Consider the following 15167-nt stretch of genomic DNA (forward strand, 5'->3'; position numbering starts at 1 on the left):
CTGAACAGCTCGCAAAAAAAGCCTGTGTGTTGCCACGGAAACCGCATCATAGCCTTCACGGCACGTGTGCATGTGTTGTTACAGCCGATACACCACATCATCAGCAGAGATATTTCACATCTCAGATGGCAATCAGTGAAAATAAAAGTTCATGTCTGTTGTGGAAGTATATTTTTGTTTATTAGAGTAAATATATATGTGGCTGGTTTCAGGAAGCTAGGTGGCGTATGTTGGCGTCACTATTTCACATGAGAGCCATTTGAACGTATGCAAATATGGAGAGTCGTAAAGAGAACACACAAGGATGTTGTAAAAAACACCTGTCTCCGGATTACATCTTCAAATTAAGGGCAACCATGGCATCTGTGACAGAGAGGGAGAAGTCCATCCATGTAAGAGAGTCTAGCTAGCTACATTTTCAGATATTACAGGTTTCAAATTTTGTCAGATGTCCTTTAAATTGAATTTTAAGTTAAAGTATACTGTTAGCTAGCTGGCTAACGTTACTTGTCTGACCTGTTTAGTAATATTATTTTTATCTCAAAATCCATTTGCATTGCTAGTTATAGCCTAATGTTAGCTAACTAACATTGAACCTTGTTGGTTAGTGACATGCAGGGTAGTAACGTTATGAGTTGGGATTATGGTTCATTGTTTAGCTAGCTAGATGTCTAAATAAAAGATTCCACTTTGCAAGTAACTATTACAATAGAATGGTTATGATGTCACTGTGACAACTGTCGATAGACGTAGCTCTGGCTATCTACTCCGATTTCAGATGTCCGGTGTCAGTAAGCGTTGGCAAAAAAAAAGTGTTATTAAATTGTTGCCAGCAGCAGTTAGTCACCAAAGCTCTGGATAACATGACAACAGCCTAACCAGCTTGACTGCTGTTGTCAGATCAGAATGCTCGGATCAACCCTACTCCTTGGCCAGAGCGTCCAGTGTGCACTCTGAACGCTCTGAGAGCGAAATGCTCTGAGTTTACCAACTAACCAAGCGTTGGTGACTAACTAGCTCTGTGGTGAAAAACACGCGGCTGAGCACACCCCTCTGTGGTGAAAAACACGCGGCTGAGCACACCCCTCTGTGGTGAAAAACACACGGCTGAGCACACCCCTCTGTGGTGAAAAACACACGGCTGAGCACACCCCTCTGTGGTGAAAAACACGCGGCTGAGCACACCCCTCTGTGGTGAAAAACACGCGGCTGAGCACACCCCTCTGTGGTGAAAAACACGCGGCTGAGCACACCCCTCTGTGGTGAAAAACACGCGGCTGAGCACACCCCTCTGTGGTGAAAAACACACGGCTGAGCACACCCCTCTGTGGTGAAAAACACGCGGCTGAGTACACCCCTCTGTGGTGAAAACACACGGCTGAGCACACCCCTCTGTGGTGAAAACACGCGGCTGAGTACACCCCTCTGTGGTGAAAACACACGGCTGAGCACACCCCTCTGTGGTGAAAACACACGGCTGAGCACACCCCTCTGTGGTGAAAAAACACACGGCTGAGCACACCCCTCTGTGGTGAAAAACACACGGCTGAGCACACCCCTCTGTGGTGAAAAACACGCGGCTGAGTACACCCTCTGTGGTGAAAAACACACGGCTGAGCACACCCTCTGTGGTGAAAAACACGCGGCTGAGCACACCCCTGTGGTGAAAAACACGCGGCTGAGCACACCCTCTGTGGTGAAAACATGCGGCTGAGCACCCCTCTGTGGTGAAAAACACGCGGCTGAGCACACCCCTCTGTGGTGAAAAACACGCGGCTGAGCACACCCCTGTGGTGAAAAACACGCGGCTGAGCACACCCCTCTGTGGTGAAAAACACGCGGCTGAGCACACCCCTCTGTGGTGAAAACACGCGGCTGAGCACACCCCTCTGTGGTGAAAACACGCGGCTGAGCACACCCTCTGTGGTGAAAAACACGCGGCTGAGCACACCCCTCTGTGGTGAAAAACACGCGGCTGAGCACACCCCTCTGTGGTGAAAAACACGCGGCTGAGCACACCCCTGTGGTGAAAAACACGCGGCTGAGCACACCCCTCTGTGGTGAAAAACACGCGGCTGAGCACACCCTCTGTGGTGAAAAACACGCGGCTGAGCACACCCTGTGGTGAAAAACACGCGGCTGAGCACACCCCTGTGGTGAAAAACACGCGGCTGAGCACACCCTCTGTGGTGAAAACACGCGGCTGAGCACACCCGTGGTGAAAACACGCGGCTGAGCACACCCCTGTGGTGAAAAACACGCGGCTGAGCACACCCGTGGTGAAAAACATGCGGCTGAGCACACCCTGTGGTGAAAACACGCGGCTGAGCACACCCGTGGTGAAAACACGCGGCTGAGCACACCCTGTGGTGAAAAACACGCGGCTGAGCACACCCCTCTGTGGTGAAAACACGCGGCTGAGCACACCCGTGGTGAAAACACGCGGCTGAGCACAACCCTGTGGTGAAAAACACGCGGCTGAGCACACCCGTGGTGAAAAACACGCGGCTGAGCACACCCCTCTGTGGTGAAAACACGCGGCTGAGCACACCCCTCTGTGGTGAAAAACACGCGGCTGAGCACACCCCTCTGTGGTGAAAAACACGCGGCTGAGCACACCCCTGAGGTGAAAAACAACAACTAGCCTACGAGCCCTTTTCTCTTGACACTTCAATCGCCTCCCTCTTCCCCCTTTTCTCCAAATCATTCTTTCTTTTGCCACACTACTGATTAAAGAGTCAATGACGCACTATCAAACGCAATCTGATAAATTGATTGTGAGCTGTGAGCTGCTAGGTTTAATTCTCCACCAAGAAGCACAGGTGACAACAGCCAGTGGGAAATCCCTGCCTAGGTAGAAACCCTGAGAGAAACTACGCTACTATAGGTTAGGAGAGAGGATAGGAGAGATGAGGATGTAAGTAAGAAGAATGGTAGAAGAGAAGGGATCAGGGGACAGTGGATTTTAGGAGATTGGCATTTTCACTTCTCTATGATTGAGTGACTCTCACTCCACACACACACGTTAACTCTGTCCTCCATAACAAAGGAAGGAGAGGTTATTTAAAGCATGGGGCCATCTCACAGTAACACATACAAAAAAAGCACCCGCTCCCTCACACACACACACACGATATGACTGAGTGTGCGGTTGTTAACGGAGCTGTTGTGAGCAGTGTCTCTTCATAACCTCAGGAGGTAGAGACCAAAAGGCAAAGTGGAAAAGAGGAGAGAAAGATAACCTGCTTACTACTGCTGTGCTTATTGATTCAGTTAAAGGCTAATTGATAAGCTAGCTACTATATCCTGCATCCCTATCGGTGAACATATCAGAATCGGCCGATATTATCTAAAAATGCCAACATCTGTATCAGCCAGATGTCCAGTTTAACGCTGATGTGCAAAACCGATGTCAGAGCTGACGTGCAGACCTATATAACGTAGGTACATGACATAATGATGGCAAGTCAAATGGCGCTACACGTGCAACACAGCATTCCTAACCTAACCCAAAATGTCCGCTGTGTGGATCAAGCAGTCAACAAGTCATTTGAAAGAGTAAGAACATTTCAGCGAGACATCTCACAGGCGAAATCAATTAACACCAAGATAATGGTATTCATTGCCTTTGACAATCAACTGTTCTCTGAAATGGGTGATGTTGGCTTTCGCCAACTGGTCGAGCACCGGTACATGTTGCCCTACCAGAGTAACACAGTAATAGCGTCACTGCTAATCGCTTCACAACATACTATGGAATGTCGTTTGGGTCTTTGCGTGTCAAAAAAAGATAGATGTCAAACCACACTATTTGAAGTGTTAAATAAGCTTTTCATTTGACACGTCAAATAACAGCTCTATTATATAATGTTGTGTTCTGAATTTGCATGTGCAAGTCAAACGCCACCACAACTATCATAACACTGTCAAAGCTGTACAAAAGTCTGCAAACAAGCGAACACCAGCCACGAATGATGTGTTTACAATACCGCGTTGGTAATAAAGCATTATTTGTTCAACCACAACTTCTGGGGTAGCTAGCTTTAGCTGGTACTAAGCTAGCACCAATACAACCAGCCTGAAAGCAATGCCCAGTAGAAACTGCAGTCATTTTCATTATTCTTAGCAATGGATTTAGGAATCCTTGTGAGTTAGTATTAGCTAGGTAGCCACTTGGTGTTCGCCTATTGAAATTGAACTTCAGTTCATGAAATAATAAATAGCTAGCCAGCTACTTAACCCTGTTGCCCAAAGCTAACGTTATAAGCAGCCAGTTAGCTTCATATGGCTAGTGAGGCTCGACTGGACGTGGTTGTTTTGTGAAGGTAGCCACAATAAGCATTAGGCACAATAGTGGAATTTGCAGTTTGCCTTCAAAATAAAAGTATCTCTTTGAAAGTGATGCAGGAGGTTACAATTTGTGGAATCACGCCATATTAAGACAAGGTAATGTTAAACAAGTTTGGAATGTGAAGCAATTAAATGGGGTATCAGTCTACTCAATGATACCCAAAGAACAGAACTGTGAAGAGTTTACACAAATATTAGCATTGTAGCTCTTATCTCAGGACGGTCACTGTGTGAAATCACCTCCCCAGTCAACCTATTGTGTGTATTGACATTCATAGTTGACTGCACAGCTTTACCTAAGGATTGGGGATCAATGAAATGAGGTATCAGTCTACTCAATACCCAAAATATTTTTTCCCAACGTCCTCAGAGTTATCAGACTCAAACACCCACACAGTATTGTTTTTCCTCTGGAATAGTGTTCAATACATAGGTTGACAATAAATGTCTCAATTCACTGTTGTTACAGAGTCCCGCAATAAGAGCTATGACGCAAATGTTCTCTGGGTGGCACTGAGTAAACTGATACCATGTAATTTATCTACAATCCATAGGTAAGGCTGTGCAGTGAAATAAGTATGCCTCCAATGCAATTCTCAAGTATAATACATCCAGTGTGATTTCAACAGATTTTGGTCAAATTAACAAATTGTCTTTTGTTGATTTTATATAACAACATTCCAACCTCGTTTAGCATGATCTATTCCAATTATGGCATAATTATACTATTTGTATTGATTTGCATCACTGTCAATGGACATACTTTGATTTTGAAGGCTAACCGCAAAGTCCACTATTGTGGCTAGATTCACATAGATGGGTCCCGACCACCATTAATCAAATAAGAACAGTCTTATAAATTAGAGTTATTTTAGATGACACCTAGCTATATAGTTAGTTAGCTAGCTAACTATAGCTACTGAAACATATGTCGCTTTGCTATGTTTTTGGGGAAGAACATTGTTTGCATCCATGAGCTGGCTAGCTTTTTAAATGACCAGCACTGTAGGTGAGCGAGACAACTTTACCAGCATCATAGCATACGTATCGATGAACCGTTAGTGTAATCAATGCAATAACTACGTAAAAAATTTACACGTTGCCTCACTGGTGGCGCAGTGGTCTAAGCAGTGCTATTTGTGCCACCAGAGACTCTGGGTTCGAGCCCAGGCTCTGTCGCAGCCAGCCGCAACCGGGAGGTCCATGGGGCGACGCACAATTGGCCTAGCGTCGTCCGGGTTAGGGAGGGTTTGGGCCGGTAGGGATATCCTTGTCTCATCACGCACCAGCGACTCCTGTAGTGGGCCGGGCGCAGTGCACACGGACCAGGTTGCTAGGCGTACGGTGTTTACTACGACACATTGGTGCGGTGGCTTCCGGGTTGGATGCTCGCTGTGTTAAGAAGCAGTGTGGCTTGGTTGGGTTGTGTTGGGTTGTGTTGTGTTGTGTTGTGTTGTGTTGTGTTGTGTTTCGCGTGGCTCTTGACCTTAGTCTCTCCCGAGCCCGTACGGGAGTTGTAGCGATGAGACAAGACAGTAACGACTAACAATTGGATACCACGAAAATTGGGGAGAAAAAGGGGGTAAAAAAAATTATTATGTGTCATATTCAGGTCCTGATTGGTCAACAAGCATATTTGACATGCAAAGACCCAAACAGCATTCCATAGTATCCTGGATGAGAATGAAACGACTGAACAACGAAACACAGCAAGTGAAAGAAATAGGTTTTGATTATGTTTTACTGGTAATGGGGACATGCGTAAATGCCAAAAAAATAACTTTTTGGTCAGTGTGGTGTGTGTAACCTTCATTTAGGCAAGTCAATTAAGAACAAATTCTTATTTGCAATGATGGCCTACCCCGGCCAAACATGGACGACGCTGGGCAAATTGTGCACCACCCTATGGGACTCCCAATCACTGCCAGATGTGATACAGTCTGGATTCGAACCAGGGACTGTAGTGACGCCTCTTGCACCGAGATGCAGTGCAGTAGACTGCTTCATCCATGTGTGTGTGTTAACTATTTGACTGTACTAGAATGTTTAAAAGGTCCCAAAAATTGTAAATATTGGTATCGCTTTTCTGGCAAGAAAAATATTGGATATCTGCCAAAAATGTAATATCGGTGCACAGATACACACACAGATACACCCCCCCCCCCACAGGCTCACACACAGATACACCCCCTACAGGCTCACACACAGATACACAACCCCCCAATCAGCTAGCACACAGAAACACCACCCCCGATACGCTCACACAGAACCCCCGATACGCTAACACACAGATAAACCCCCATACGCTCACACACATGATACACCCCCTATAGGCTCACACACAGAAACACCCCCCTGATACGCTAACACACAGATACACCCACCCCTAAAAAGCTCACACAGATACACACACACCCCCGCCTCCAAATATGCTCACACACAGATCCGTCCTATATGCACACAACCCCCAAATAAGCTCAAACACAGACCCACCCCAACTCTACGCTCAAACAGACGCACCCCCCAAATATGCTCACACAAACACCCTCCCATATGCTCACACACAGACGCACCCCCCAATACGCTCACACAGACGCACCCCCTATACGCTCACACACAGACGCACCCCCCCCTATACGCTCACACACAGACGCAGCCCCCTATACGCTCACACACAGACGCAGCCCCCCTATACGCTCACACACAGACGCAGCCCCCTTTACGCTCACACACAGACGCAGCCCCCCTATACGCTCACACAGACGCACGCCCCCTATACGCTCACACACAGATGCTCACACCCCTATACGCTCACACACAGATGCTCACACCCCTATACGCTCACACACAGATGCTCACACCCCTATACGCTCACACAGAAGCACCCCCCAATACGCTCAAACACAGATGCTCACACCCCTATACGCTCACTCACAGATGCTCACCCCCCTCTTAAAGAATGTGTTGTGGCAGATGCCATTTGATGTGGAGGTATAGCAGCAAAAGACAGTGAGATGGTCCAGGCAGAGAAGTGACAGGGTTGATGTGCATCGTGAAGCATCATTTCCCACTGTAGTACAGGTATATAGGGCCTTGACACAGAGCTAACTCTCCCACCATTACTACACACTTCTGTTTGCAATGGCATCTCTATCTCACCAGCCCAGTGAGGGAGGGAGGAGACCGAGACAGCGACAGCGAGCGACTGTACAAAGTAGGGAAGCAAATTTCGGTCAATTTTGCTGACTACAGACCCTCATTAAGCGGTCATGCATACAAGGACCAGACATTTTTCATTAAGAGCTTAACGGAAACATGCAACATTAGCAAGCCTATCGTCTAACAGTGAGAAAGAAGGCTATAGCCTATTACTGAACATGCAACATTAGCAAGCCTATCGTCTAACAGTGAGAAGGCTATATATAGCCTATTACTGAACATGCAACATTAGCAAGCCTATCGTCTAACAGTGAGAAGGCTATAGCCTATTATTGAACATGCAACTCCAGTAATGAAGCAGCTAACAAAACCCCATCTTCAAACATTTGCCAAAATGCAACTGGCGGAAAACGCCATTCTAAACAGGGCACCTAATGCTAGCAGTTCCATATATGACAGAGAATCTAAAGATGCAACTACTAGGATGGGTTGTTAATATGACTAGGATTGTGCCTTTGGCTTCTGGACAACGAATAGAAAGTTGATATGAAAATCAATATAATAGGAGAGAAATGCTGGTCTTTATAAAATAATTGCCTCCATGTTTCTAAGGTTGGATTTTGGCTACTCTGAAGCAATGTTGACTATGCATCTGAATGGAAAACTGGAGGAGCGCATTACGAGGTGAGATTGAGAAATAAAAATCTCCTTTTTAAATCGTGGTCACCAAAGTTAACACGCATTGCACTTAGAATTGTTATTTGTTCTGCAATGACTGTGCTGACACACAAGCAGGCTTCCCTCCAGTAGCCTAGAGCTTTTTTGAGGAGCTACTCTCACGCTGTCTGACAGGTGGTAGGCTATTCCACTCCTCAAACTAGGCTGTATGCTGTGCTCATGTGATAAATACAAACGCAGCAATTTAATTCCACAAATTAATGCAAGTTAACCTATAGTAGAGGTCGACCGATTAATGGGAATGGCCGATTAATTAGGGCCAATTTCAAGTTTTCATAACAATCGGAAATCGGTATTTCTGGAAACTGATTTTTTTACACCTTTATTTAATCTTTATTTAACTAGGCAAGTCAGTTAAGAGCACATTCTTATTTTCAATGGCGGCCTAGGAACGGTGGGGTTAACTGCTTCGTTCAGCGGCGGAACGAATGCAGTAAGCCAAGGTAAGTTGCTAGCTAGCATTAACTTATCTTATAAAAAACAATCAATCAATCATAATCACTAGTTAACTACACATGGTTGATGATATTACTAGTTTATCTAGCGTGTCCTGCGTTGCATATAATCTGACTGAGCATACAAGCATACAAGTATCTGACTGAGCGGTGGTAGGTAGCAGCAGGCTCGTAAGCATTCATTCAAACAGCACTTTCGTGCGTTTTGCCAGCAGCTCTTCGTTGTGCTTCAAGCATTGTGCTGTTTATGACTTCAAGCCTATCAACTCCTGAGATTAGGCTGGTGTAACCGATGTGAAATGGCAAGCTAGTTAGCGGGGTGCGCGCTAATAGCGTTTCAATCGTCACTCGCTCTGAGACTTGGAGTGGTTGTTCCCCTTGCTCTGCAAGGGTAACGCTGCTTCGAGGGTGGCTGTTGTCGATGTGTTCCTGGTTCGAGCCCAGGTAGGAGCGAGGAGAGGGTCGGAAGCTATACTGTTACACTGGCAATACTAAAGTTCCTATATTATTACATCCAATAGTCAAAGATTAATGAAATACAAATGGTATAAAGAGAAATAGTCCTATAATTCCTATAATAACTACAACCTAAAACGTCTTACCTGGAAATATTGAAGACTCATGTTAAAAGGAACCATCATGTTCTGAGCAAGAAACTTAAACGTTAGCTTTCTTACATGGCACATATTGCACTTTTACTTTCTTCTCCAACACTTTGTTTTTGCATTATTTAAACCAAATTGAACATGTTTCATTATTTATTTGAGGCTAAATTGATTTTATTATGTATTATATTAACTTAAAACAAGTGTTCATTCAGTATTGTTGTAATTGTCATTAAGTAGTATTAAGTAATTAAGTAATTGTCATTATTGGGGTCCTCCAATAATCGGTATCGGCGTTGAAAAATCATAATCGGCCAACCTCTAATCCTGTCCCCCCCAGGTGCTTGTTCCAGTTGTGTAAACATTCTGTGCATGTGCTACGCAAAAACACTGTCATAGGGCACCAAAAGGACTCTCAGACCATGAGAAACAAGATTCTCCTGTCTGATGACACAAAGATTGAACTCTTTCACCTGAATGCCAAGCGTCACATCTGGAGGAAACCTGGCACCGTCCCTACAGTAAAACATGAGTGGCAGCATTATGCTGTGGGGATGTTTTTCAGCAGCAGAGACTGGGAGACTAGTCGGGATCTAGGGATATGGATCAAAGTACAGAGATCCTTGATGAAAACCTGCTCCAGAGCGTTCAGGGCCTCAGACTAGGGCGAAGGTTCACCTTCCAACAGGACAACAGCCCTAAGCACACAGCCAAGACAACGCAGGACTGGCTTCGGGACAATATCCTTGAGTGGCCCAGCCAGAGCCTGGACTTGAACCCGATTGAACATCTCTGGAGATACCTGAAAAAAGCTCTGCAGCAATGCTCCCCATCCAACCTGATAGAGAGGATCTGCAGAGATGAAATAGGAGAAACTCCCCAAATACAGGTTTGCCAAGCTTGTAGCGTCATACCAAAGAAGACTCGAGGCTGTAAAGGTGCTTCAACAAAGTACTGAGTAAAGGGTCTGAATACTTATGTAAACGTGATATCAGTTGTTTAATCAAATGTGCAAACATTTCTAAAAAGCTGTTTTTGCTTGTCATTATGGGGTATTGTTTTGTCGATTGATGAGGGGAAAAAAACAATTTCATCCATTTTAGAATAAGGCTGTAACATAACAAAATGTTGAAAAAGTCAAGGGGTCTGAATACTTTCCTAATGCACTGTACCTTTAAAATACATCTCATGAATGGAGAAGCAGAACCTTTTCCTTTCTTCCTGTGCCAATCAAATCTGCGTAGACGTACTGCCAAGTTCGCAGGTTGTTAGCTTGGTAACATGACTAACCAATGGTTTGTCAAACCAATAATTACCAACCCGGGATTAGTTTAAAAAACGGCCCGCGACAGTTGGTTAAAATAAATTAAATGCACGAAAAATCACAAAGGAAGAGAAAAGGTAGCTCTAGTAATATGGGGGATTCTTTTCATTTGAGCTAGAGACACGCCCTTTACTTTGCTGTAAAGCTGCAGGCATGGCATGGCTTTGAAGAAGCTGTGCTCTATTTCTCCTCTCTGACACTCACCGAGACAGAGAAATTGCAGAGCCTACTCAGACTGGCCTGTGCTCTTGGTCCTACCAGGGATGAAATAATACAATCGCTCACCTTTGCTTGCTCTGTGCGCTGCTCCAATATGTCAAATATAACAGAAGACTCATCTCCGCTCGCCATCAGGGCTAAATTATATTTAAAATAGAGTGGCCAGAGAGGTGGGTAACGGCTGCCGGCTGGCTCATTACAGCTGCCTTCATTGGACCGACGCATACAAGAGACTAGTGGCTGTTGCTTCAAAACATTCAGCTGAATTTTAAAACAAAAATAACTTTGACATTTTCTAACAGGCGCCAGTGGGTTCTTTAGATCGGTAGGGCAATATTAAACAATACTACAATATTCTAAAATGTTGGTATCATGAGGTGTTGATTCCATGATATTACTGTGGTACCGGTATACACCGTGGAACACTATTTGGTTCATGGTCTATTTCACTTGCTTTGGCAATGTAAACATGTTTCCCATGCCAATAAAGCCCTTTGAATTGAGAGAGAACAAACTCCTTCCTGCTCCCCCTTCCCTCTCTCCTTTATCTCTTCTCCAGACCCTACGCATCATTTCCTCATAAGCCCAAGCCCCTCCCCTCCCTTTCCTCCTCGGTTCCTGTCAGTGGCACACAGACACACCAGGGAACAAGGATTCTGCCTTCCTGCGACCTCTGCGCACACACAAACTATTGTACACATACATTTGTAAACGCGCACAAACTCACACACACACATTAGGGTTAGTGTGTGTAGAGAGGATCCCTGTTTGCAGAGAGGGCGTTTTTGCATGCAATGCGCACACACACAGTGGTTGGTGGGTGTTCTTCAGTGGAATAAGGTTAGAGGAAAAAGAGACAGACATTTTACATCGCTGTAGTCAGGGATTAACCTTAATCACAGGACACTTCAGCAGTCACCAGCTAAATCAACAAATGGCCTTCTCACAAAACACACACACAGCAACGCCCGCATACACACACTCCTAGGATGAGACATAGGCTTCTCTGTGCTTTGTGTCATTACTGGAATCACCTGAACTGGCTAAATATAACCTGCTGATTAAGTCGCCCTAACTCACAGCTCAACACGGTCCACACACACACACGTCTCCTCCCCTTCATCCATCTCCAGTCCTTTTAGCTGAAGCGGTTTATTCTGGACCCGTGATGTAGGAAGCTAGGTAGGTCTCTTCTTTCTGCCCGTCTTTCCTTCAATACCCGCGTAGACAACCCGCCTGCTCTCTCCCGCTCTGTTCTGTACTTTCATCTCTTGTTACTATTCAGGAAGTGTTCATGTTCAAACCTCCCACACATGGACACATACACATACTAAACCAGGAAAACCCCTCAACCACGTTCACTTTGAGTTACTCAGGCAGCATAAGCTGCAGAAAAATGTATAAAATTACAGGAAATTAGCTTTAAAACTGATACATTTTGAACATTGTCATTTCGCCACTGCGGCCACTTTCTCTTCCCCACACACACACAATCTCAGTCAGTCAAACAGTCTCCCTCCTTCAATTTCATTATAAGCCTGTGAAGCAATACATCAAAAAAGTACACTATACCACCCCCCACACACACACACATCTAAAGCTCAAACGCACACACTGACTCCCTGGCTCTATGCTAGCTCTCCTCCACAGTGAAGGTCAGTACATGTATAATGCAACACACACACTGGCTCGTCTGCTACCACCCGGTGACCATCAATCAGGAACACCTAACAGTATAAAGAACACTGGTGTCCACAACACCTTCTCTCACTCTACACTACTTTCAGTCTTTCCACTGATCTCAACCACTCTCCCTCTTCCTCTACCCTCATCCCTCTTTTCTCTCCCTTCTACCATCCAAACCTCCCCCCTCTTTCTCCTCTCTACCCTCCCCTCTACCCCCTCCAAACCTCTTATTCCCCTCTACCCCCTCCAAACCTCCTCTTATTCCCCACTACCCCCTCCAAACCTCCCCTATACCCCTTCCACTCTTACTCCCCTCCACCCTCCTCTCTCACTCCCCTCCACCCTCCTCTCTCACTCCCCTCTCCCACTCCCCTCTCCACCCTCCTCTCCACCCTCCCTCTCTCACTCCCCTCTCCACCCTCCTCTCTCACTCCCCTCTCCACCCTCCTCTCTCACTCCCCTCTCCTCTCTCCCTCCCCTCTCTCACTCCCCTCTCCACCCTCCTCTCTCTCTCACTCCCACTCCCCTCTTACTCCCCTCCACCCTCCTCTTACTCCCCTCCACCCTCCTCTTACTCCCCTCCACCCTCCTCTTACTCCCCTCCACCCTCCTCTTACTCCCTCCACCCTCCTCTTACTCCTCTCCACCCTCCTCTCTCACTCCCTCTCCAACCTCCTCTCTCACTCCCCTCCACCCTCCTCTCTCACTCCCCCCTCCACCCTCCTCTCTCCCTCCCCTCTCCACCCTCCTCTCTCACTCCCCTCTCCACCCTCCCCTCTCACTAACCTCTCCACCCTCCTCTCTCACTCCCCTCTCCCACTCCCCTCTCCACCCTCCTCTTACTCCCCTCCACCCTCCTCTTACTCCCCTCCACCCTCCTCTTACTCCCCTCCACCCTCCTCTTACTCCTCTCCACCCTCCTCTCTCACTCCCCTCTCCACCCTCCTCTCTCACTCCCCTCTCCACCCTCCTCTCTCACTCCCCTCTCCACCCTCCTCTCTCACTCTCCTCTCTCACTCCCCTCTCTCACTCCCCTCTCTCACTCCCCTCTCTCACTCCCCTCTCCACCCTCCTCTCTCACTCCCCTCTCCACCCTCCTCTTACTCCCCTCCACCCTCCTCTTACTCCCCTCCACCCTCCTCTTACTCCTCTCCACCCTCCTCTCTCACTCCCCTCTCCCCCCTCCTCTCTCACTCCCCTCTCCACCCTCCTCTCTCACTCCCCTCTCCACCCTCCTCTCTCACTCCCCTCTCCACCCTCCCCTCTCACTAACCTCTCCACCCTCCTCTCTCACTCCCCTCTCCACCCTCCTCTCACTCCCCTCCTCTCTCACTCCCCTCTCTCACTCCCCTCTCACTCCCCTCTCCACCCTCCTCTTACTCCCCTCCACCCTCCTCTCTCACTCTCCTCTTACTCCCCTCCACCCTCCTCTTACTCCCCTCCACCCTCCTCTTACTCCCCTCCACCCTCCTCTTACTCCCCTCCACCCTCCTCTCTCACTCTCCTCTCTCACTCTCCTCTTACTCCCCTCCACCCTCCTCTTACTCCCCTCCACCCTCCTCTTACTCCTCTCTCACTCTCCTCTCTCACTCTCCTCTCTCTCTCCTCTTACTCCCCTCCACCCTCCTCTTACTCCCCTCCACCCTCCTCTTACTCCCTCCACCCTCCTCTTACTCCCCTCCACCCTCCTCTCTCACTCTCCTCTTACTCCCCTCCACCCTCCTCTTACTCCCCTCCACCCTCCTCTTACTCCCCTCCACCCTCCTCTTACTCCCCTCCACCCTCCTCTCTCTCACTCTCCTCTTACTCCCCTCCTCTCTCACTCCCCTCTCTCACTCCCCTCTCACTCCCCTCTCCACCCTCCTCTTACTCCCCTCCACCCTCCTCTCTCACTCTCCTCTCTCACTCTCCTCTTACTCCCCTCCACCCTCCTCTTACCCCCTCCACCCTCCTCTCTCACTCTCCTCTCTCACTCTCCTCTTACTCCCCTCCACCCTCCTCTTACTCCCCTCCACCCTCCTCTTACTCCCCTCCACCCTCCTCTTACTCCTCTCTCACTCTCCTCTCTCACTCTCTCTCTCCCTCTTACTCCCCTCCACCCTCCTCTTACTCCCCTCCACCCTCCTCTTACTCCCCTCCACCCTCCTCTTACTCCCCTCCACCCTCCTCTCTCACTCTCCTCTTACTCCCCTCCACCCTCCTCTTACTCCCCTCCACCCTCCTCTTACTCCCCTCCACCCTCCTCTTACTCCCCTCCACCCTCCTCTTACTCCCCTCCACCCTCCTCTTACTCCTCTCCACCCTCCTCTCTCACTCCCCTCTCCACCCTCCTCTCTCACTCCCCCTCTCCCACTCCCCTCTCCACCCTCCTCTTACTCCCCTCCACCCTCCTCTTACTCCCCTCCACCCTCCTCTTACTCCCCTCCACCCTCCTCTTACTCCCCTCCACCCTCCTCTTACTCCCCTCCACCCTCCTCTTACTCCCCTCCACCCTCCTCTTACTCCCCTCCACCCTCCTCTTACTCCCCTCCACCCTCCTCTTACTCCCCTCTACATCTCCTGAGGTAGAGAGTCATGGCTGGCGAGGGCTTTCAGACTTGCACAAGGTCATAAGATTAGCTCAATGTGAAA

The 15167-nt window shown here is 47.8% G+C and overlaps 1 protein-coding gene across 1 annotated transcript in view; it reads right to left on the bottom strand.

The window, feature by feature from the left end:
* Positions 1-15167, bottom strand: part of LOC118379134 (beta-adrenergic receptor kinase 2) — a 97509-nt gene that overhangs the window by 61526 nt on the left and 20816 nt on the right. The gene's annotated exons all lie outside the window — the stretch shown is intronic.

This window comes from Oncorhynchus keta, chromosome 9, assembly GCF_023373465.1.
Source record: "Oncorhynchus keta strain PuntledgeMale-10-30-2019 chromosome 9, Oket_V2, whole genome shotgun sequence".
Taxonomy (NCBI): domain Eukaryota; kingdom Metazoa; phylum Chordata; class Actinopteri; order Salmoniformes; family Salmonidae; genus Oncorhynchus; species Oncorhynchus keta.